The sequence below is a fragment of the Pongo abelii genome, chromosome 12, assembly GCF_028885655.2.
Source record: "Pongo abelii isolate AG06213 chromosome 12, NHGRI_mPonAbe1-v2.0_pri, whole genome shotgun sequence".
NCBI classification, from domain to species: domain Eukaryota; kingdom Metazoa; phylum Chordata; class Mammalia; order Primates; family Hominidae; genus Pongo; species Pongo abelii.
This window is the reverse complement of record NC_071997.2, coordinates 103,178,305-103,204,003: the sequence shown is the minus strand read 5'-3', so window position 1 is coordinate 103,204,003 and position 25,699 is coordinate 103,178,305. Positions and strand designations below refer to the sequence as shown.

General features: G+C 44.1%; 1 protein-coding gene and 1 long non-coding RNA gene across 4 annotated transcripts in view; one reads left to right on the top strand and one right to left on the bottom strand.

Annotated features, from left to right (window-relative positions):
• ALK (ALK receptor tyrosine kinase) overlaps positions 1 to 25,699 on the bottom strand; it is a 725,336-nt gene that overhangs the window by 399,352 nt on the left and 300,285 nt on the right. The window lies entirely within an intron of this gene.
• LOC129057561 (uncharacterized) lies at positions 13,359 to 22,082 on the top strand. 3 transcript variants are annotated; one of them, XR_008522188.1, is made up of 4 exons: positions 13,359 to 13,682; positions 19,550 to 19,633; positions 20,191 to 20,457; positions 20,628 to 20,979. It is a non-coding gene; the product is annotated as an uncharacterized LOC129057561 (long non-coding RNA). The 3 variants fall into 3 exon arrangements; XR_008522190.1 differs by having other exon boundaries at positions 13,378 to 13,682; positions 20,407 to 20,457; XR_008522189.1 differs by having other exon boundaries at positions 20,407 to 22,082.

Below are 25,699 nucleotides of genomic sequence, written 5' to 3'. Positions count from 1 at the left end.
TATCCTCTTAATCCCCATCCTTTGTTCCTGGAATACCACCAGGCCCACCCTAGCCTGAGACCCAGCCACATCACCTGACTCATTGCCACTCCTAGGAGCTGGTCACAAAGCCCTGTGTGCTCTGGGGTCCAGCTCTCTGCTTCTCTCAGATCAGGCCTGAGCTGACCACACCAGCCCTCTCTGCTCCTTAGTCCATCCTGGCTCAAGCAGGCTGCTTGGAGTTGCAAAGTATCCCTCTTGCCTGAGCTCTTGGGGCACAAACTTGGTGGGAGAAGGGAGTGAAAGAGTTGCTTATTCCTTCCCTCTACCTGGGAAGAGGGATGCTAGAGGCCACAAAGCCTCCTTCTCCTCACTTCCTGGCTAGTTTTCATGTTGGGAGGTCAGACAAGTTGAATAATTTATGAAGCAGGAGAAATGACCCTTCTCCTAATATCTCTATAGTGCGTTAAACAGTGTCCCTCAGAAAGATATGTACTAGTCCTAACTGCTGGTACCTGCAAGGGTGACCTTATTTGGTAACAGCGTCTTTGCAGATGTAATTAAGCTTAGATGGACTCTAAATCCAAAGAGAGGCAGGTGAAGAGATTTGAGACCCAGGGAAGACAGACACATGAAGAAGGAGCTTGGAGTCCTGCTGCAAGTCAAGGAGCTCCAGGAACCACCAGAACTGGAAGAGGCAAGAATGAATTCTCCCTGGAGTCTTGGGAGGGAGCACGGCCCCGCTGCAACTTGACACTGGCCTCCAGAACTGCAAGATAATACATTTCTACTGTTTTAAGCCACCCAGTTTGTGGTCATTTGTTGTGGCAGCCCTAAGAAACTAGCACACAGCCCGAGGCAAACACCACCAATAACAGAATATTTTCTGTTGACATACATTGGACAGAGGGGTATGGACTGGGCCTCACGAGTTCAGACAAATGACTCTATAGGTTACGTTACACCAGTGCCTGGCTGGCATGTAGGGTGAGAGCTTTGGATGAAGCCAAAGGTAATATTGGTCTGTGAAGGGGCCTTGGGGATTTGTGGGAACAAAGGATGAGGATGTCAGGAGGTCAGAAAAGTCCCAGAGTGGGGATGGCTGGAGATGATTTCCAGTATCTGTAAAGGCTCGACCATTGCCTATGGAGAGACAGGAGTGAAGAGACGGGGGCAGACTAGGATTTCTTACCCTAGGACATAGTTTCCCTGAGAATGAGGGAATTGACCCTTCTTCACTGGGATCACTACCTGACACTGCCTTAGAGACCGTGTCCCCTTTCACTCTCTACCCTGTATTTCCCACTGCAAAACTTGTTTCCAGAAAGCTCCTAAGGACCTACAGGAGGTCCCTAACTCAGAGCAGAAAATCACATTCACCTGAGAGGGAACTCTAGGGCTATGCACCTGAGAAGAATATTGGCCGTTAGCCAAGCATTCTTTAATTCAAAGAAAACCAAAACACAATGAAAGAAAGATGTCACTCTGCATTTAGGGCTGTGATGAACACAGTTGTTAAATGTAGAAACCAAAATGTTCAGAAGTGTAGCAGAATCTTGCTCTTTTTACTTCCTCTGATATCCTATGTGACTACGGCAAACCAGTGTATTCTTAGGACAAGCTTCTCTAGAGTCAATGCTGTGAGTGTTGTGCGGAAGCTGACAGTACCAGCTTTTAAAGTTGATTGTGACATTTTCAGGAACTTTGAAAGAAGATTGTTAAATACAGCCATTATTAAAATATACGAACTTACAGTTAAATCAGTGCTTCTCACTGGGGGTGATTTTGTACTCCATGGGACATTTGGCAATATCTGGAGAGGTTTTCTTGGTTTTTACAACTGAGGATTTTACTAGTATCTAGTGGGTAGAGGCCAGAGATGCTGCTAAACATCCTATAATCACAAGGCAGAACCCCCAAAACAAAGAATTATCCTGCCCAAAATGTCAACAGTAGTAATGTTGAAAAATTCTGGATTAACTACATTATATTTTTATAAAGGTAATAAATCACTCAAAACTCATCACTTTCTAATTATTTACTAGTATCTATGTTTTTGAGGTTAGGTATTTACATGCATATTGTGTCTGTATGGTGGAAATACTATATAAGGGTGTGAAATGTGTATCTCTTCCCAACTCCACATTCAGTAAAATCATGTCAGTAGCTTAAAGTGGTCATGGTGGCAAAATTTACACTATGAGTATAGACAAACAGTACAAATAAGATCTCCTCACTTTATTTTTTTTTTTGAGATGGAGTTTTGCTCTGTCACCCAGGCTGGAGTGTAGTGGCACGATCTCGGCTCACTGCAATCTCTCCCTCCTGGGTTCAAGCAATTCTCCTGCCTCCGCCTCCTGAGTAGCTGGGATTACAGGTGTGCACTACCATGCCTGGCTAATTTTTGTGTTTTTAGTAGACACGGGGTTTCACCATGTTGGTCAGGCTGGTTTCGAATTCCTGACCTCATGATCCATCCACCTCGGCCTCTGAAAGTGCTGGGATTACAGGTGTGAGCCACTGTACCAAGCCAAGTCTCCTCACTTTTTTGAAGAGCCAGTTGTTAAACATGCCCTAGCTCACTACTGCAGAAATGGGTATAGTGTGGCTATAGGGGTGTGTTTGGGGGTTCTCTTCTCTTTCTTACTTCTTTCAAAAGAATGCAGTGAAGCTGAGACCTCTATTTTTCTAAACAAAAACGGGGGGGGGGGGGCGGGGGGCAAAGAAGGTTGAAATAAATGAAGTATCTGATAAAAATGCAAAAGGAAGGAACAGAAGGAATAGATTATTTACAAGAAATAATTTTGAATGGAAAGGAAGTCATGCGTCTAAATATCTTTTTACACGATTAAAACATCTGAATGAAAAGTGAAAATCAATCCTCCTCCCAGATGTCTTTTCATTGTGATGCCAAGTAAATGAATATTTGAATATTTGCATTACACAAAGCATAATATCTCAATATTAGGAAATATTAAGATGATTTTCTACTTTTTTTCTTCTTCTTCAGATATTTGAAAACAAACACACTTTTGCTAAAGTCGCACATGGTTTCAGAGTGATCCCAGGTAGAAGCAAAGACACAGACAGTGGTTTCTTCACTAGGATCTGCTGTCTTACTGGACTCCGCTGTCACCCAGGCTGGAGTGCAGTGGCGCGATCTCGGCTCACTGCAAGCTCCGCCTCCCGGGTTCACGCCATTCTCCTGCCTCAGCCTCCCAAGTAGCTGGGACTACAGGCGCCCGCCACCATGCCTGGCTAATTTTTTGTATTTTTAGTAGAGACGGGGTTTCACCGTGTTAGGCAGGATGGTCTCGATTTCCTGACCTCATGATCTGCCCGCCTCGGCCTCCCAAAGTGCTGGAATTACAGGCGTGAGCCGCCGCGCCCAGCCGTCTTATTGGAGTTTGAGATTGATCCGTGATGTGGTCACATTCTTAAAGAGCTCCTCTCAATAAAAACACATGGGAGTAGGGGGAACAGAGAGGAAGACAGAGAGAGAAAACAAAACATTTTCAATGAAAGGAAGAATTTTACAAATTTTAAAACTAAGTAAGCCAATGAAACAAGTCTGTTGGGACAAAGTGGTAGCTCAGAAGGGGAGGCACAGGGAAAAAGTTTTCTGAAGCTGAGAGAATTCTAGGACTGAAGGGAAAAAGCAGAAGAATCCTGGACACTGATAGGAATGAACTCTGGACGAAGATAAAGTGTCTTGTGCTCCAGTAGCGGCAAGCTGGCTTGACAGTGAGAAAATGAGGCTGGGGCCATGTTTAAGAAGTGAGAGTAAACGAGTGTCCACTTAGATCCCAGAAGCCCAGACCACATGTACATACATCCCCTAATACAGGGCTGGTGCCTACTCCACACTCAACAAATGTTAGCTCCTCTCCCTAACTTTCAATTGCACACGATTGTGACTTACCTCTCACCTCTGATCTCCTTCAATTAAAACTGCCTCTACCATATCCTTTGGCCAGATTTTTCTTTCCCTAACCCAAATAGAGGCTCTGTTTTTAGGTCCTGCACACTTCTCCCTATATTCCTATTGACAGCTTCAATTGCCCTGTCTGTGAAAATGACTCTGGGGTTCACAGCTTAAGTCTCAATATCTTGTTTCTCCCATATCCTATCTTTTAAGTAGTATACAGACATCCTAAATGTTTTTCTGCCACCTTCACTCAACATGTCCAAAACAAATCACCCTCTCTTTCCCCGAACCATCTTTCCTTCCCTGAAAGTGTTTCCTGAAGAGAGTGATTTGTCAGAAGACTAGGAGGTGAGGAGAGTAAAGACACCTTAAGAAACAATAGAGATTCAGAATGGCTGCAAGGGGCAGGTAGGGGTGTGTGGAGAGGGGAAAGGGGAAGCTGGAGAGGTGAGCAGGGCCAGATTCCGAGGGCCTCGAGCGGCACTGAAGATTTATGACTTGATCATAAAACCCAGTGGAGAGCCCTAACTGAAATGGACTGGAAGCAAAATAGCCTTTGATAAAATAGACTCTACAAGAGCGTTGGCATGGTGGCAAGGGCTCTGGCCACTTGAGAATTCCCCTGGCAGGCCAGGGCAGGTCCCTACTTCTATAAGAAGAACTGAGACCACGTGGGGAGCCTCCTGGTAACTCTGTGGACTGCAGACTGCTTGCTATGTCTTGAATGAGGTCAGCCCTCTTAAAGTGGTCCTTGAAGTCTTTCATCATTGCCCTTTGTGGAGGAGTCCAACCAAACTTTGCCTGATATTGAATTCCTCCCCAGAGGGGACATTCTAGTTTCAGCTGCTGGGTCTTTAGTTGATGTGACTATGGGCCAGTCAATACCTAGATCTCTTAGCATACCCCACTTTGAAACAGACAAAAAATAGCACTCCCTCAGAGACGGAGAATAAGAAAAAGGCAACCGCATTCTTTAAGGCCACAGGAAAGTACCTGGGAAACGTGAGCCTATTATTAAAAGTTGGGTGGAGGAGATTGGAAGGAAAGGGAAAATCTGTTGGAAATCCAGTCCCCTGATGGGCAGTGACAGAGGTGGGCAGCAGGCCTGGCCAGCCTCACAAATCAGGCTTCTCTTAAGTAGCTACTGTCAACAGAGTAGCGAGGGAGTGGAGATTTAGTGCTCACTCTCAGACTCATCATATCTCTTGTGCTTCAAAGCATGGAAAAGATGATAAATCAAAGAAGAATATGAACCAACGCCACTAATTTGGTGCCGAGTTGTTCCATTTGCCATGGAGTCCTCAGAAATTCCTCCACAAAGCCCAGTGCCCTTTTCTTAAAATCACATAACCAATCAAATATTAATAAATGTATTAATTCCTAACAGGAAAGGTGACTCATATGGATTTTGCATTAGGGAAGAAAAAACCTGACAACGAAGAGGTCTCAACTGGTTTTGGTGATCTAACCAGCAATTTTGTCCATTAAGGAAAGATGTGGCTTCCTGATTAATGTGGAATCTTAGCCGTGTTTTTAATAAAAGTTTTAATATGTACAGCTGCTCAGCTGGAGTCATGTTTAATTAAAATCTTGAAGATGCCTGGAGTGTTCTCTCTTCTTTTCTTCACCAAGGGAGGAGACACAGAATGGCCCCAGGGTAATAGGGAGATAGCGGGGCAGGTGGAGGGATGTGGGGGTGTGGTGCAGGGCTACGGAGGGGTACAGAGGGGAGGAGCAGAGCACCCATGTGCCTGAGGAGAGTGTGGGCCACCGCCAGCACCTGCCAAGGGAGGCTGGCCAATGTGGCTGGTCTTCATTTGGGTTTTGTCACCTGCTCTAGCTCCTCACTTTGTGGAGGGGAAAACAGAGGTTCAGAGAGTACTGTTATTTTTTGGAGTCAGAGTCTCACTCGGTTACCCAGACTGGAGTGCAATGGTGCGATCTTGGCTCATTGCAACCTCTGCCTCCTCGGTTCAAGCGATTCTCCTGCCTCAGCATCCCAAGTAGCTGGGATTACAGGTGTGCGCCACCACGCCAAGCTAATTTTCATATTTTTAGTAGAGACGAGGTTTCACCATGTTGGCTGTTGGCCAGGCTGCTCTTGAACTCCTGACCTCAGGTGATCCACCTGCCTCGGCCTCCCAAAGTGCTGGGATTACAGGCGTGAGCCACCATGCCGGGTCCAGAGAGTACTTCCAAAAAAAGAACACTAGTTGTTTTTTTGTTTGTTTGTTTGTTTGTTTTTGACGTGGACTAGTGTAACAGAACCCAGCATAGAAACCTAGAGGTGACACTAAGGCATGGCATGATCCTAAAACAACTTGTTCTTATCCTAACAGTTTTTATTAGGGACACCATGGAAGCTCATGGCTTCACAGTCTTGCAAGTAGGAATAGGGCAGCCATGGGTCTAGAGAGCAAAGGGCATCTGGCTCTGGTTTTAATAGTACATGACATTTAGTGAAAAATGGTGGTCTACAAAGCTATGTATAATCAGGTTTCAATTACAGAATATATACCATAATGTACTCTGATGGGCATAGAAAAAAGAATGGAAGGAAATGCTCTAAAATATTAATATTGATTAAAAGCCTTGGGATGATGGGAGCATGAGTAATTTTTATTTTCTTATTTCATACATTAGTATATTTGATGAATATTCTATAATGGGCATGAATTGCTTTTATGACTGAGAGAAATAAATGTTATAAACACATAATTTGTATTACAAAATAAATATTACAAGGCACCTTAAGCCATCTCTTTTGTTCCCTGTTATAAAATATATGGACACTTAAAAGTACATGTAAAAGGACACATAAAAAATCATGAACCAAAAAAAAATTTTTTTCCTCTACTTTAAAATAACGATGTCCAGGCACTTAAGATATGTGGTATGGAACCCTGTAAAATGATATAGCTGTGTCATCAATAGATAAGTTACCCTCTGAGGTAGCTTAAGAAACAGTGGCTGGTTTTAAAATGACTACAAAGCAAACCTGACAATAAAATTCACTTAAATATCTGACTCTGCAAAAAAAAAAAGATTACACTCTGTCCTGGAGGAGTGCTATGTAATTGGAAGGCCTGTGGTATAACAAGAACATCCTTAGTATAAGGCACAATCCCAGATGTGATAAAATAAAAATGTGAGCTCTTAAGTACTTTTTAATGTTTCAAAGTCAGTGAGGAACTAACTGCCAAGAGTAGGATGGCAACTCTCTCACTTCATAACATGTTTTTAAGCAGAAAAATTCCTTAATAGAGGACGTGGAGTCATATTTAAGGAAGGGAGGAGGCTTGAATTGTGAAGCACCAAGGGGGCTTTTAAATGAAGCTGTTGAATGAGTTGGCTTTTGGGATACAAGAATGTGTGTGACAAGGGCTTTGTTTGCAGGGCCTGCAGTACAATGCAGGTTTTCAGGGACCTGCCTGGACCAGAAGGGAAGAATTTGAACTTGAACTTGAGTGTCTTCTTGAAGATAGAAAATTGAGCATAAGCTGACACTTCATTTTTCCACACCAAACACTGGGAAAGGTAGAAAACTACTTAAGAGTAATAAAAGTTAATAGATATATATCCATACTTAAAAGCAAGGAAGAGACATCTCAGGAGACCAAAATGGGGATTCCTTAAACCTTAAAACATGAAAACAAAAGGAACATCAAATGGGCAATACGCCAGTGTTCTTTGCCTGTCGTAAGGACAAGATCACCCTCATGAGGCTGGGGGCTGGGTCACCATGCTCATTGGTGTTGAAATCTAAGCTGTGTGGTCCCCACCTCTGCCATCTCCCTAAGATTGGGGGTGATGTGATTACCCATGGCGAGGTGAGGAAAGTGCTACTCATGTGACACAAGGGCCCAGAGTTCACTCCGGTGAGGACGGAGCTCAGATCCACATCACCCATCCACACGTGGGGCAGACCAGTGGCCAGCATAAGCCTGGCTGGGAACCACTTCCCTTCAAGTCTAGGGCTAAGACCCCCCACGACTGTTTTTCTGGGATACCACCCAGAACATTCAGAATGGTAGCTTCTGGCGGAAGATGAGCTCATAAACCAAAAATTCTCAAGCCTGTGGGAGAGTAACACCACAAAAGGCAGACAACAAACAGAACTCACATGGGGAAACAGAGATGATAGAATAATATTAAATTGGCTCTTAAACAAGTATCTTTACTCAAAGAGATAAAGGAGGTAATAACATCCATGGAAAAGAATAGGTGATTATGGAATGAGAAGAGGTGGTTATCAAAGAGAAAACACATAGAAATTTTGGAAACGAAGGCTGAAGAAGTAGAGGAAGACATTAAATCATAGTTTATGTGGGAAACAAAATGCTGAGGTTAAAGAAGTAGCTCCTGGCATTAGAGAAGAAGCAAATGAGAGAAACAGATCCTAAGTCTGCTGGGAGATGGGCAAGGCAAGTGTTTCAGGCTGATATCGTGGAGGCTGCTTACGCGCTCAGGACTGCTTATGTACAGTGTCAATTGCATGGTGGGGGTGGCCCTGAGAGCTCAGAGGATTCAGGCCAGATTGAACTTTGTGGGAGCCAAAGGTAGGTTGAGATGATTCAAAAGGATGGTCTGGGGACATGTTAAGAGTTGGGGCATAAACAGTAGAAGAGGTATGGTGTTGGTTGGTGGGTGGAAGAGTAGGAAGGAACCCAGGCTGTATTTCTGGAAATAGGCAGCTTAGCTTGGAGGACCATGAAAGGGCTCAGTATTTCTACTGGGGGTTAGCAGCAAATTTCTTAACAGCCCAGCTCAGAGGGACACCCACCTAGATGGAAAGGTGAGGACTGCTGGGTCACCAACTACACTGGGTTAAAGGTTTCAGAATTGGGTTGGTAGTCTATTTTATAATTCCTTTCTGGAAGTCCAAATAACCAGAATTGCATTTGCACACAGCCCTGCCTACATGCAGGGAAGTTTGCTCTCTCTGATTCCCATTCTAAAAGAAGTTTCAAACTAGCCAATTCACAGCTTGGCAAATGGCCTCTGAAAGCAATATGGAAATATCAGGGAGTGAAGGGGCAGAGAGTAGGAGCTTGGTGTTGCAGCAAGCCCCCAGACAGGTTCTAATACTTTACAAATATTAATACTTATCAAGACGTTGGGCACCAGTTTTAGCTCCAGTCCTATTTAATGACTTGATTCTGGTGCCTCAGTTTTCCCAAGTGTCATAGGGGATAATCATGTGTCCTCTGCCTATCCTAAAGTATTAGGGTTATCTTGAGTACTAAATGCAAGGATATGAATGGAAGACTTTGTGAGTTGGGGCATCATTCCAGGGGAGGGGCCAGGGGTGTAACAAAGGGAAGCAGGTGCACACTGTGGCCTAGATACTAACGGCTCCATTAATCTTGGTGGAAGCATCAAGAGTACCAGTGGATTTTTTTCTCAGTGTCATGGCCACCCAGAGAGGACAGGGCAGAATTATGGTGCTCACTCAGCTTCTCTGAGTGTTCCATAGAGTGAAGTGAGCTGTGGGAAGAGTTCTCTGAAAAAACAAAAGCAGGCAGGAAAGTCATGCAAATGGGTAAAGAGTGTATCCAGAGGAGTGATGCTGGGTTCAAGCAACTCAGAAACAGCACCTGGGCAGATTCAGCAGAGGGTCCAGACCTCGTCCTGGCATTCATTGTCAGGATGCCCCTTACTAGACTCAGAGGCCGAAGCTCATTGACCTATCTGGATTAAGGGAGATAGAAGCAATGAGAGAAGCATGTTCAAGCTGGACAGAGATAGAGAGACCCAGGGATGCCTCTGAGGACACCTGAAGGTGGGGGCGGGAGACAGGAACTCTACCAGCTCAGTGTCCTGAGGGTGTGAGTGCCTCAAGGGTCAGATGCAGATTTACTGGGAGGTTAAAGGGCTAATACCTAGTTTATGCTACTAATTGCCTGTGGCACTACTGAGGCAACGGAAAGCTGAGCAAACTCAATATGAATCACACATTTTTGTTTTTTCTTGATATTTTGCCAGCAGGATGGGATTTATCATTTTCCTGGAGAAAATGGCTTGACTTGTCCTTATTCTCACAGAACAAGCTTGGATGGTCACTCTCAGGGCTCATTTGCCCCAAGGAGGCCCCAGACTTATCCAGGATCCAACATGGACAGGCTTGGAGAAGAGATCCTGCTCATAGAATCCCAGGAGGGTCAGGCCTGGGCAGGACCCAAAAATCATCAAGTCCAGTGAGCTTTTTATGAAATCCTATTTTGAATGAACTCTTTAATATATAAGACAGACATGATGGGGGCTGATCTGGTTAAAGGGGCTTGGAGTCCCCCCAGGCCACCTGCTTGGAGACTGTTGATATATAAAATCTCTTTATTTTCCAGTTTAGCAAGGATTAAGTGATGTGTCTAGCATTACCTAACAAGGTGGTGGTAGAACAGGATCTGGAAACCAGCATGCCTGACTCCCAGACATAGAGGGTCCTTTTTGCTTGATAATGTCACTACTCCTCACCTGCCTCCCAGGGGAGGTACAACAATGACAAAGATCAGGTTAAAGAGTCCTGAACCTCTGCAAAAATACATAATGATGCTAAAGAAGGTGGAGGGACTATAGCTGGACAACAGAGGCTACCACATTTGGAGGTGAGTTTGTTGATGAAAAAGCCAAGTTCTGTAAAAAGATTTGAAACTGTATTCTGAGACAAATGTGAAGACCATGACCTCTGACACAGCCTCAGGAGATCCTGAGAACATGTGCCCAAGGTGGTTGGCTACAGCTTAGTTGGCATACATATTAAGGGGACATAAGACATCAATCAATACATGTAAGATATACATTGATTCTGTCTGGAAAGGCAGGACAACTTGAAGTGGGGGCTTGCAGGTCAGAGGTAGATTCGAAGATTTTCTGATTGGCAATTTGTCGAAAGAGTTAAGTTATTTATTATCCAAAGACTTGGAATCAATAGAAACGCATGTCTGGGTTAAAATAAGGGGTTACAGAGACCAAGGTTCTTACTGTGAAGATGAAGTCTCATAGGTGGCCACTCATAGAAGCAATAGATCGCAAATGTTTCCTATTCAGACCTTTAAAAGGTACCTGAGTTTCAGCTAATCTTGTCAGGATCAGAAAAATAACTAGACAGGGAAGGGGATTCTCTACCAAACGTAAATTTCCCCCACAAGAGACAGCTCTGCAGGTCCATTTCAAAATATGTCAGAGAAATACATTTTGGGGTAAAATACTTGGATTTCTTTCAGGGCCTGCTATCTGTCATGTGATGCTACACTAGAATCAGGTTGGAAGTTAGTATCTTATTACTACAAAGAGTCTGTTTTGTCAGCCTTCAGATCTCTGTTTTCATGTTAATGCCAGTTAGTTGTGCCTGAATTCCAAAGGAAGAAGAGTATCTATCGTGAGGCATGTCTGACCCCCTCCTTCCCATCATGGTCTGAACTAGTTTTTTTTAGGCTTCCTTGGAAGCCCCTTTGGCCAAGAGGAGGGGTCCATTCAGTCGGTTGGGTGGCTCAGAATTTTGTTTTTGGTTTACCAGTTCATCCCTCACACTTGGCCCAGCAAGCTCAGCACCATTCAGTCTCTCTGGAAACATCCTGAAGCACTGGTAGGTCAGTGATGAAGGATAGAAACCATCCCTCAGTTTATCAGTTTGAGCTTATGATTCCCCCTATACCTGGGATACTTCCTTTTTTATGCACTCTTTCCTGGCTAAATCCTTAAATCTTTGCACCCATTTGACTTGCCAATTCTCCGATTTAAACGATGTTTCCCTGTTATAATTCCTAATGAGACCCTTTATTTTCCTTCCTATGCAATTGGTGATTACATTAAAATCTCTTCAAATTATTTAATATCCACTTCTCCCATAAGTAAGTACCACGAGGCTAGGATCAAGTTAAATGTGGTCACCTCTGTATACTCAGGGTCTAGCCCAGGGTTGGCAAATTACAATCTGTAGATCAAATCTGGCCCACTACCTATTTTTGTATAACTCAAGAGCTGAGAATAGAGAAGTTTTGTGTGGTGTTTTTTTTTTTTTTTTTTTTTTTTTACAATTTTTAACTGTCAGAAAGAAATCAAAAAGAGATATTTTATGACGTGAGGATTACGTGAAATTCAAATTTCAGTGTTCATAAGTAAAGGTTTGTTGGATGACAGGCATGTCCATTCACTTACATATTGTCTATGGCCCTTTCGTGTTTTAATGGCAGAGTCGAGTAGTTACAACAGAAAAAAGAAGCAGAGAAGGGCCATGCTGAAGTTCATACATGTGTCAGGGATTACACTCAGATCTTTCAAACTCCTGCAGAGTTTTTACTTATTGAATTTCTCCAAACTGGCAACAAAGACAGCAAAACTCATGGCCCAGAATCTAACCTGGCCCCCTCAGCAGGTTTTCTAGGTATCTGGGATAGGTAAATATCCCGAGAACATGGGATAAAAGGTGCTTTGTTAAAAGCCACTTTGAACACCTCCCTGAGAAAAGACATCTAAAAAGATAAAAGCGAAAAGAGGTCTGATGTGTCCTGTTTGTGCCAAAGTTGAGTTTGGTTTCCATTCCATTATAAAATGCAACAACCCTAGGAGTTTCATGTTCTGGCACCATATTGCTCTTCTTTCAGATCTTGCTTTGTTCTGCTCACATCTCTGACATAGGAACAAAGCCACAAGCCTATGCAGACAGTTGTCTCTGGATTCGAGTGCCTTGTTTCAGCTCACCCTGCTCAAAACAGAGCTATACAAAGGTGGCATTGGTGTTACCTCATGTCTCTTAAAAGTTGGTGAATCCTCTCTTCAATCATTCCTGTTGGGATATTCTGACATATTTCACTCCAGCCAACAAATATAGGTGATGTTCAATGACAATGAGGGCCAGGGCAATAGTAGGACACTATGTGAAAGCAATAATCTACAGTCTAAAGAAAACCATGCTTGAGTGGATTACTTCAGTTTCAAAAGTCAGTAGTCCCCTACCTTTTTGGCATCAGGAACTGGTTTCGTAGAAGACAGTTTTTCCACGGACAGGGGGGTGGGTGGCGATTACGTTCTCATAAGGAGTGCGCAACTAAATCCCTTGAATGCGCGGTGCACGATAGGGTTCACACTTCTGTGAGAATTTAATGCCACCTCTGATCTGACAGGAGGTGGAGCTCAGGTGATAATGCTTCGTTGCTCACTACTCACCTCCTGCTGCTGTGGCTCGATTCCTAACAGGAACCAGTACCGGTCCATGGCCCTGGGGTTGTGGATGCCTGTCATAAATGACCAGGATTGAAAGGGGCCTTAAAAAGTTATCCCCCTGCTATAGACTAAATGTTCAAAATTCATAGGTTGAAATTCTAACCCCCAGTGTGATAGCATTTGGAGGCGGGGCCTTTGGGAGGTAGATGACTTAGATGAAGTCACAAAGGGTGGGGCCCTCATAATGGGATTAGTGTTTTTATAAGAAGACAAGGGAGACCAGAGCTTTGTCTCTCTTCCACGTGAGCACCTGGCAAGAAGGTGGCCGTCTGGGAGCCAGGAAGAAGGCCCTCATCAGAAACCGGCCATGTGGGCACCCTGATCTTGAATGTCTTTGCCTCCAGAACTATGAGAAATCAATGTATGTTGTTTAAGCCACCCAGTGTATGATACTTGGTTGGAGCAGCCCCAGCAAAGGCACTAGCTTACTGGCACATCTGAATTGTGAGTGTTCCTTCTGTAGCCTCTACCTGAAGGCTCACATGGAATGCTGCCTCCCCACCCCCTGACAAAATCAAAGTGACTCCTGCTTATCAGCTGAAATTTGCTCCCTGTAAGTTCAACCTGATGGTCTTGGTTCCATCCCTTGGGTCCCAAAGAAAAAATCTTAATTTCCTTTCCATGAAACAGCCCCACAACCATCCCTCCACCTCCCACCCCCACTGCCACCTCCCCATAACCTCACAAGTGTTCTTTTATTCAGATCCAATAAGCAAATATTTTCTAATCACTCTTCATGTGCTATGGTTCCAAGACTCATTTTTTCACAAAAGCTTTCAACAGGGATAATAAGCAGCCAACATGGCAGGCATTCACTTCATTTCCCCTCCCCTGTCTCCCTCACAGAAATGAGGAAATGAGGAGGTACACTTAAGCAAAAGGCCTACTGGATAAGCCACAATCTGGATGATTCAGAGTTATTTTCAGTTTGGACCCAAACAGTTTTATAAAAATGGCAAAGAAGCTGGATACCTCTGGTGTTAATCATGAGGAAAAGGGCAGGGCCCCAGAAAGGAAATGGGAATCTACATGGGCCATTCTAGGTCTCAGACCTTTGTGCTAAATTGCAAAGAATTTAAATGTATTTGAGAGTGCTCCTAAGTGAAAGGTAAAGAAAAAATAGCCCCTGCCAAAGAGAGGTAACTAGGAACTTGGCATCCCTGTGGACAGACCTGGGTGTCTCTGCAGGAAAATGAGCTCATCTCTTCAGGCAGATTATCTGGTTCAATGGTTGGCAAACTAATATGGCTTTCAGGCCAAATCTGGCCCATTGCCTGTTTTTGTAAATAAAGTTTTATTGAAACAAAGCCATGCCCATCTGTTTACCTATTGTCTGTCGTTGTTTTTGTGCTAGAATGGCAGGCTTCAGTAGTTGCAACAGAGACAATGGCTCACAAAATCCAAGATATTTGTATCTGGCTCTTTACAGAAAAGTCTGCCAACCCCTGATCTTGTTCACTCTTTCCTGTATTGTATGCCTTGCAGCACTAGTCCCCTGTCGTACTTCCCCAAATGTGGTAGGAAAAATCCTCACACTAGATGCCCCTCTTAGAAATACACAGTGCTCACCAGCCTTTAAAGCCTCCAAGAAGTCTTGCAGCCATGCATCTGCTTTCCTTTGTTTAATTCAGCAGTTCTTAAACTCACCTAACCTATCAGCATTCCACAGAGCATGAGGAGCACACGCAGTGAAACACCAATCTTGTTGCTTATTACTGTTCTTTGAATTGATTTTCTATTGTTTTTTCTAAGCCTGTAGACAGGCCTTACTTAGATTTTCAAGTTTAGTGACAGTTTTGCTGATGATATCTGAGGGAGGGCTGTGGTTTCCCCTTAAGCCAGGGTAGTAGAGGCGAGTAGTGCTTTCCTCCCTGACGTGGGTGGTAATAACAGAAGTGGGGAGAACTGCAGCGGGCAGAGGATTTTCCCTCCAATGTCATCATACTTTCTCTCCTTACTGGATCGTCTCTCTAAGCATAGAAATAGAGCATCTTTTACCTTAAGAAAATCACATTCCTATCCAGCTACCTCCCACCCATTTCTGCCGACATTTGAAATAGAACTCCTCTAAAGCACTGTCAATACACATTTCCTCCAATCCCCTTCGCATCCTCTCTTGAACCCACTCTAGTCAGGCCTTCTCCCTCACCACTCCCCTGAAATGGCTCTTGTCAAGGTCATTATGACCTCCAGATAGCTAAAACCAATGGTCAAGGCTCAGCTTCTGCTGTAGTCAAAATATCTGCAGCATTCTACACAGATAATGACCTTCCTCTTCTAAGCATCTCTTCTCTTGGCTTCTGGGACCCCATTCTCTCAGTTCTCCTTCTACCTCCCTCTCAGCCACTGTACGGGTCCCTCTCACCTCCTTGACCTATAACTGTTGGATGCCTCAAAGCCTTCTTGGAATGATTTTTTTCTTACCTACACTTTCTCTGGTCATCTCATCCTGTCTCGTGGCTTTAATGCCAATTACCCGCTAGCAACTCCCACATTTTTTTTTTTTTTTTTTTATAAATCTCAGTAGACCTTCACCTGTAATAAGTCTTACAAAAATAATTATAGCAATTTGCCAACATAATCGTGATTGCCTCTCTTTTTTACAAAGGCTTTTATTTTAAGTTTAGGGGTATGTGTGCAAGTTTGTTACACAGGTAAACCACATTTCTATTGCTGTCTTTTGTCTGGAATGCTCTCTCCTCAGAAATCCATGTGGTTTACTTCTTTCATGTTTCTGCTCAAATATCACGTTATCAGTGAGGTCTTCTCTGACAACTCTCTGTAAATACATGTTTAAAGAACACCCGTATCCCACACCTGCCTCCCAGTGCTCCCTTGCCATGCTTTCTTTTCTTCCTACCACCTATTACCATTTGATATATTCTCTACATCTGCTTATATTTGTTAGCTGTCTGTCTTCCCTCACTAGAACATATGCTTCGTGAAGGCAGGGAATATTTTGTTCTTGGCTGTAATTCCAGGGCCTACAATCCTGCAAGACACATAGTAGACACTCAGCAAATATTTTAGGATGGATGAACAGAGGTGTGAGTTGTCTGACATAGGGTTCTAGAGTTCATCATGATTTCATAGCTGATGGATCTAAGATTGTGTCTTCTTGTCCTAAATCACATGGCTTGTTAGTGGCAGAGCTGACATCAGACACCTGGTCATTTGTTGAGTCTCTCCTAAGTTCCAGGCACTGTAATGAACCGTGTGGACACAGGCGCCATTTCTGCTCTCATGGAGATTTTCAGTGAAGACTGACTTTGAATGGACAATGCTTGCTCCTTGACCTCTAGACCAGGCTCTTTCCATCATAATGTTTCCACCATCTTAATGACCAGTTGTGACCAAGAAGATGTTTGTCCTTAAATAGCCACCATTCCCTCCTGAGGCATAAATCTTAGACAGAGGACTTCTGCAGCAGGAAAGAAATTTACCCTTCGCATTTAAGGCAACTTTCTCAGCTCTCCACAATATGACTGTTAAGAGCTGGGTATCTTGGGTGGTTTGTGAGGTGTCCCAGTATCTACTGGCTGGTCTCTCATAATTCCATTTCCAGTTTTGTTTTGTTTTGTTTTGTTTTGTTTTGAGACAGAGTCTTGCTCTGTCATCCAGGCTGGGTGCAGTGGCATGATCTCGGTTCACTGCAACCTCCACCTGCTGGGTTCAAGTGATTCTTGTGCCTCAGCCTCTCAAGTAGCTGAGATTACAGGCACACACCACCATGCCTGGCTAAGTTTTGTATTTTTAGTAGAGACAGGGTTTCACCATATTGGCCAGCCTGGTCTTGAACTCCTGGCCTCAAACAATCTGCCTGCCTCGGCCTCCCAAAGTGCTGGGATTACAGGTGTGAGCCACCATGACCAGACTATTTCCAGTTTTTAATGCCTGTGCCTTATCTGGGTGAATAGTTGTTTTTTTTTTCTTTTGTCCACTCTCTCTGGTGCCCATTCCAAGGTGTTGCAAGCCTGCCCTTCCATGCTGAGAAGATCTCATTACATGATGGCAAGTCGGGAGAGGCAGGGGCTCTGTGACAACTCTACCCAATCCTGGTGGCCCACAGAAGAGAAATATTAAGAGCTTTTGTTTAGAGGTCTTCTCTCACTCATCTACACATGAAAAATTAATAAAATTTTAGAATCCAGAATCTTAGATTTGGATGGGATCTCAAATGGCATATTGTCTCACCATGTTGCACCAATGCAGTGATTCCTGAAACATCTGTGACATGTGAGTCACCTTCGCTTGGGGCTTTTTATCAACAGAACATATTTACTTTTTTTTTTTTTTCAGATACAGGGTCTTGCTCTGTCACCCAGGTTGAAGTAGCACAATAACAGCTCACTATAGCTTTGAACTTCTGGGCTCAAGCAATTCTCCCACCTCCGCCTCCTGAGTAGCTGGGACTACAGGCATATGCCACCACACTTGGCTAGTTTTAATCTTTAGTAGGGATGAGATCTCACTGTGTTGCCCAGGCTGGTCTTGAACTCCTGGCCTCAAGTGACCTTCCCAATGCAGTCCCGCCAAGTGCTGGGATTATGAGCATGAGCCACTGCACCTGGCCTAGATTTACTCATACAATTTTCCTTAGGTTGAGATAAAACCAGCCTCCCTAAAGCTTCCACACATTGGCCCTGGTTTTGTCCTTGACACCTATTTTGAGTAAATCTCATCGTTCACTTAATTATCAGGTCTTCAAGTCGGCCTGTGAACCCAGAAAAGGGCATTTAGTCCACTCATGTTGGACATAAGTACCAGCATAACTTTGTTGGCTTTTAAAGCAAACATATGTTCGTAAATCTTTGTTATTTTTTCACATGCTGCAACAGCAGTACAAAGCGGCAGTTGCCATTACCAGAGTATGGATGGGGAAACCAAGGTATATGGATGGCTGATGACTTGCTGTTGGCTCAGTGGACAAATGATTCCCGGCTGCTTGTCCTTTGCTCTAACTTGGACTCCTTAATGTATTGCATACTCCAGAGAAAGCTATTATAATAATGATTCCAAGAATATTAGAATTTCTATTATTGAGAAAGATGCACTTTCATTTAAAGAGTTTCATTCTCCTTAAATGAGTTCTACTTTCTGCTTTCCTTTCATTCGAATCCCATGTTTATTATTTCTGCTCCACGGCTGGCCTGATAAATCTGAAATTCCACTCACACCAGCCAGCAAACTCGATTCCAAGCAGCGGCAGATAGGAGCACTTGGTCTGTTGGAGACAAAGGTTTCTCTCCAGTTTGGTCAGTGAGTTGGATTTAAACTGACAAGATCATAGCTCTACAAAAATAAGATCTATTAATTGTCGTGTGAAAGGAAAAGGTCACTGGACAAATGTTACTCTGTATCTCATTTTACAGCTAGAGTTTGGGCATCCGCATCAAATCATTTCTCTGTAACTAGATTCTGCTTCTCAACAATAATTTAAAAAATGACTCTGGATAAGATCATGTTCTAGTTCTGCTTGTGAGTTTTGTCACTTGAATACATTACACTTATGCTGAAATCAGCCTGGAGTTGCTGACACTGTACTTCCTCTGTAGGACCCCACTGAAAAATGTATGAGAGGTGTCTGGGATCATTAATTGATTCTCCCAGATCCCCTTTGTTGCCTACTTCTCAGACTTTGGCTCCAAAGGTAGAACAGAAGTTTCTTTAACGTGACCTAGGTCACTCACACCAAAAGAGTGTGCGAGAGGGACAGGCATGGGAATGTTGCCCATCAGACCAAATGTGATACCCCTGGGAACCAAATGTGATTTTGGGGTTCCATGCTGAAGTCACCAGGGATGGCTGGGCTGCAGGGGAACAGCCACAAACAGCATCTTGGCCAGAGTAATAGGCATTATTTGGGTGGATGGTGTGGGACAGCACAAAGGGAAAGGAGGCTACAGACAAGAACTTTCTCTGGCTCTCCTTAAGGTATGTGGGCAGAACCGACAGTACATCAGCTCCTTAGGCTGGTAGGAGCATATTTTCAGACTGCAAATGTTTACTATCTACTATGTGCCCATCAAAAAGTAAACACTTTCATAAACAGTACATATAATTCTCACTACAACCCTGTGAGATAGGTAGAGTTTTAAATCCCTGGCTTTCCGTGTGCTTGTTTGCTGTTAACAGTTACATGAAATGGTTATGTCAACCATCTGAACTCTTACCTTGAGGAAAGAGGAGGTTATATAAATAAATGATATGGCTTGGCTCTGTGTCCCTACCCAAATCTCATCTTGAATTGTAATCCCCACATTTAGGGGGAGGGGCCTGGTGGGAGGTGATTGGATCATGGGCATGGGCTTCCTTCCCCCTTGCTGTTCTTGTGATAGTGAGTGAGCTCGCAGGACATCTGGTTGTTTGAAGGTGTGTGGCACTTCTCCCTTCACTCTGTCTCTCTGTCTCCTGCCACAGGTGTTTGCTTCCCCTTTGCTATCCACCATGATTGTAAGTTTCCTGAGGTCTGGCAGTCATGCTTCCTGTGAAGCCTGCAGAGCTGTGAGTCAATTATACCCTTTTTCTTCATAAATTACCTAGTCTCAGGTAGTTCTTTATATATAGCAGTGTGAAAACAGACTAATACAATAAATAAACAAAGAGACAGACAAACAGTTTCTTTCTCTACAGTATCAATGCCAGGAATACCTTATAGGAACGGATCCAGACAGGGTGACTCGCTTACCAGCCCAGGGCCTAGAAGTGGCCGACCTGGGACTTGACACCCGGGTGTGCAACAGAACCCATGCTTCCTCCCTTCCCTCTCCCACTGCCTTCAATGTTAATGGCCTGTTCAATGCCTTTGTGCTTATGAGACAGATACCTTTGCAGTTGCCATCTCAGTAGTGTGCTAATAGCATCTCTGATTTTGAAAATGAAACAAGTTTAAAAAATTAAGCCTTTCTAAATATAATTTGCACGTCTCCCCCTCCTGTGCTTTTAGCTGTGTGTGTTGTTTTTAAAGTCTTTATCTGGGTGATTATTAAAGTCCCTGGTAGGTTGCATTTTACTCTGCTTCCTTGGTTTCAATCATCCCTGGAGTTATTTCTACATTTCAGGGTTCCATGCTGAAGACAAATGTAGAAATTCTGCTTCAAACATGGACAATTTCTCTCTGTTTCCAAAGTGATCATGAGGTCAACTAATGCTCAGCTAAGGAGGAACCATCCTACCCAGAAGAGAGTTCTCTCTCGAGGTCATTCACTCTCCAATCAATGCTTCCGAATTCCCCCAAAACTTACTGAAACTTCTCTTTTTTTTCACCTGACCCCTAGCCCTGAACGATCGCCCTCCTGTCGAGGAGTCTGTGATGGCAACATCTCCAGGTAGTTTAGCTCATGAAGGGGGTGCTGGGAGTGGGGATGGGAAAATGGGAGCTTCAGGATGTTTATTAAGTGCTGGACTGTTAATGTCAGTGAAGAGGTGACAGAAAGAGGCAGCTGTGCCCATTCTGCAGGGAGGCACTGGTGCTGTCTTCCCTCCTGTCTTGCTCTAGTACCTTCGGAATTTTAGAGTTCCAGACTACATATCACCTTCAGAACAACTCCAGACCAGTTTGGGAAGAAAGGAATCAAAACAAAAAAAAAAGTAGGAACCATGACCTCCTCTCACTCCAGGCATACACACACCATGGGTGGTCTGAGTACAAAAGCAAAGGTACAATATCAAATATGAGTTTTGTCAGAGAGGAAAAATGTTGAGAACAAATTCATGAATTCTAGTCCTATTTACATTTCAATCCCCAAACTAATTGTTTAGTCACAAGTGTTCTGTCATGATTGTGGTCATTGGTAGCTTTCTGTAAATAAACCTGAAAAACCTTATTATCCCAAATTATTTTTTGAACGCCTGAGCCACAAAGAAGCCGAGAGCTAAATTTAGTGCTCAACTGCAATAATCAATTTATCCCAGATGACTGGCATTTCTCATTCTCTTCTCCTTTTAATTAGTCTTGGCTTTCCTTCCATTTTTAATTGTCCAGGTTTATTTGAGATTTAACATAATAAACTACCTCAATCCCTTTTGCATTTCTCTTCAGGAAATTAAATTAGCTAACATTTTCAGATGTTGACTCTTCCTTCCAAGGCATAAGCCCTTCCTTTAAAAAATCAGCTTTGGAAACACAAGTATCAATAGAAACACAGTTCAATGGCTTGGGCACTGTTCTTCCTTGTTGCGGACATCAGCTGACGTGCAATCTTTAGCTAGGGCGTATGTCACACAGGTACACAAGCACTTCGCACATCTATATCTCTTCCATGAAGGAAGTGAAACCTTGTTCTCCATGGAATGGAAATCTTAAACACTAGGTAGAGCACTGATGAGTTCAGTGTTTCTCCACAATAAATACACAGGATTTTATACCATAAAACGAATTTGTACTGTCCGAACAGAATGGCTTTACATACTGCCAGATGTGATTATCAAGACTGATTTACTCCTGCCCTGTGGTAACCAGGTTACTTAGCTTTGCAGATTCAGCTGGATTTGCTTTTCCCTCTGGCTAAGTAGAGACAGATCCACTTCCAGCAAATCAGGAAAAAGGGGATTTCTACAGCTCAGGGACTAATGGGAAATGAAACAGGAGCCAGTGTTTCCTACGCAAGCCCATCATCTCTCATCCTGCTTCCAATCAGCACTGATCCTGCCCAGACAGCTTTGTGTGACAGGAGACTCACCATGGGCATCAGGACTCAGAGAAAGTGAGGAGGAGCTGGGGCAGAGTTCACCTCCCCCTACCGTTCCCCAGGCTCCTTTCCCTAGACCATGGCCCTGCTTCTCTCGGGTCCTCGGATGCCTGCTGATGAGGGCTGCCTGCCTCCCGAACCCTTAGCATCAGCTCCTACAGCTAGTTCCAGGGGTGCTGGCATCAGTGGGACCTGGCTTCCAATCCCAGCTCTGCCACTTGCCAGCTCTGCATCATTTTGCCTCTCGAAAGTCCAGTTTGCTCAACAGGTAGAATAATCCTCACATCACTGCTAAAAGTTTCACCTATTTCCAGTGCCTAGAACCATGGTAGGCCCTGTGAAAGGCTCTGTGGTTAGTTCCTTTCACTCTACTCTCCGGCCCCTGCCCTCCCAGGCTTGCTGAGCCCAGCTCCTTTCTCTAAGATTCCCCTCTCTGTTGACTGACAGCATGTTCCATCTACTCCAAATGATCTGGAGACTGACAAGAATTCTGTCTGTGACCAAACATTAATCAGGCTCATCTGAGCCCCACTAGGCCCCATTCTTGGGCAGGGCCTCCACGAGCCCAATTTCAGCAAGAATCCTGTCACGTCAATTTAGCCAGAATCCCCCACTCTTCATATCTGATTGAATTTCCCATCCTTCACCATCCCCCAGGCCATGTCTGATTACCCTGGCCTGCATGGCTCCTGTTGGGTCAGTTTGGCCAGGATCCCCCCATCCCTGATGTTTCTTCTTAGAAATTTTCTATCCATAGACAACTTCCCCTCCCCTGGTTTTTGGCTATCAATTCCCACTTTTTCTTGTTGGATTCTGAGTTGAGCACATTCTCCAGCCTGTATGGTGAAACCCCTGTTGCAATCATCTGGAATAAACTCTGCCTTACAGTTCCGTAACAAGTATCATGGATAATTTTTTTAAGTTTTATTTATTCATTTTTTAAGAGACAGAGTCTTGCTATGTTGCCCAGGCTGGTCTTGAACTCCTGAACTCAAGCAATCCACCTGCCCCAACCTCCCAAAGTACTGGGTTTGCAGGCTTGAGCCACCACATCCAACCAATGTTTTCCTTTAACAAGACCTGGAGTATCTATGCTCTTGCTTGTGACTTTAAGGATGCTGTTCCCTCTTTTCCTCCTTCCTACTTGGTTACATGATATTTACTCTTCCAGATATCATGCCACCTCCTTTGTGAAATTTTCACTGGACAGCCTCCCCACCCCTGACTCTTGTCCTAGGGTAAAGCTAACCCCTCTTTCTTCTGTTCTTCTAGTGCAAAGCTCTGGCACCAGACTCTCTGGGGTCACATTCCAGCTCCACCTTTCTCTAATTGTTTACTTTGGGCAAATGGTTTCACCTGTCTGTGCTGTGGTTCCCTTGTTAAAAAAATGAGGATAGCAATAATACCTAGTTCATTGGGTTATGGCACTAATGCATTTATTCTGTTAAGTGCTTGGAGATAATGTCGGACTCATAGTAAGTGCTTCAATACATTTAGCGTTATTATCAGAGCTCTTCTTATAGTTTATAGTTACTGTTGTTTTCAATACTATTTGCCCTATGCCCACTACTGACCCCACAATCCTCGACTGGAAGGCTCCTTCATAGCAGGGATTGGGTCTTATACATCTTTGCACTTTTCTTCTAATCTCACGTCACCATGGCACACAGTAGGTACTCGGTACTTTTGCTGATATCAGTAGGTCTAATGAAGGATTCCCTGCAGGTTTAATGTGCTCTCCAAGGCAGTTTATTTTAATAGGAGCCTTCAAATAGTGCTTGAGCTGCAAGGAATACCTTTTGCATTTCACCCTAGGAAGTCAAATTAGCTAATATTGAGGAGGATGAGATAGACACCTTTGAACCCTCAGGCCTTTCAGAAGCTCTGAATCTCATTTAGTGTTTGGCTGCATCTCCTATGCAGAGGCCAGGGCCTGGGCCCCTCCCACCTAATGATTTCTACTCAAAGCCATTTTATTAAGTCAGGGATGAGGAGACCCAGACCCTGCTCTGGTGAGGCTGACATGTCTACAGTGGACTTCATGGAGTCATAGCCAGGCATATTATGTCACGAGACAGAGTATGGCCACAGCTCTCTGGGCATTAGAAAGGACACAGGAGAGGGAGCTCCTGCTTGCAACCCCCAGGAGCTTTCAGGAAAGAGGTAGCCTGTGAGTTGGGATTTGAAGATAGTCAGGGTTTCTACTGGCAGGATTAAGGGAAGGGCAGCCTGGAAAGATGGGGAGGGATTATCAGCAGTGAATAAAGAGAGGGGAGGAAAAGGGCGGAGCCATCAGACGTGTTTGCCAAAACAAGCCCTCAAATTCCCTATCTAGGAATTAAATGTAGGCTCAGGTTTTGAACTTGCTTAGAGCTCACAGTGGCAAGAGGAAGGAAGATTTACAATTTGAGAATCAAGGGGTCTGAAGAATTTGTAATCTGAGAGACCAAAATAGATGCCCCCTGATGAACTAAGACAGACACAAAGGTTAAGGGGAAAAGATTATCTATTGGCAAGGGCTCCGGACTCAGTGGACACGGCAACCTCTGAAATTCTTACAGTTAAGAGAAAAACCACACTCTTCCTAAACTTCCTAACAGTAGGAGCCATCAGGCAAAATATCAGACTCCTCCTAACTCTGACTTACAACCCAGACCACTACAACTCTGAATAGACAGAGGACTGGCCTTATAAACACTTTCCTGATAAGCAACTGTAGCCCTTAAGCCAGTTCCGGCAGCTCATAGAAACTGCAGGCAAACTGTCTTTGTGCCCTGTCATTCACCTTTTGCCCTAAAGAACCAAATTCTACCTCATTTTAATGCTAAAGCCCCGCCCCAAAATGAACATGGGATGTTTGTTACCTATATGTTGGCCCATTGTGCATGTGCTTGACCCACCTCATAAATCTGTATGGCCTTCCTCCACACCTGGTGGATATGTACAGTGATATTCACATGGTGAATATCTACTGTGCGACACAGACCTTCTGAGGCATAAAACACAGCCCATCCTTCCCCTCTTTGAAAAGAAAGCACCTTAGGTCCATGCTGGAAACGGTCTCTTCTTGGTTTGCAAACTGATATCATCAATAAAGCTCTCCCTTCTACTATTTAGCCATCCTGATGGTCTTTTAGATGTCAAAGCTATGAGGAAATTATATCACACAGCCCCCCACTTCTTGTCTGTGTTGACCATTCTGGACACGGACGCCTCTGCTCTTTTACAAACATCTCTGAAGGAAGGAGAGCTCCTCACAAGGCATCAGGAATCATTTAGCGGTGGGAAAGCTTTGTGCGTGAGGATCAGAGGACCCTGAAATCAAATCCACATCTCCCATCTGATCGTCTGTAGGCCCTCAACAAGGGGCAAACCTTAGTATACTCTTCTATCACATTGAAATAAGCCTTCCTACTTCAAGGGATGGTGTGATGACTTCATTTCAGAGCATATAGTCCAGTGACTAGCACCTAGTGAGCACCCAGTGCTGACAAAGACTGTCTCAGGCTCCTCTGAGCCTTCTTCCTGACTTTGGCCCCTGTCCTGTCAGCTCAGTTTTAGTAAGAATCTTGCTAAGCCAATTTAGCAAGAAACCCCCCTTCCCTTGACCCACTCATCTGCTTCATGGCTATGAAACCCCACTTGTCCTTGCTGTATTGGGAGCACTATCTTCCCAACTATCTCCCCTACTGCAGTGGCCCCATTGTAACAGTCTTGAATGAAGTCTTCCTCACCATTCTAACAAGTATCAGAATAACTTCTCTAACAGTACATGCACGTGACTATTGCCATCATCTTTCCTCTCTCCCAGGGATCAACAGACAGTGAAATTTTCTACCTAGTTCCTGGTTGGGAAGGCAGCACACCCACAGTCCTGTGA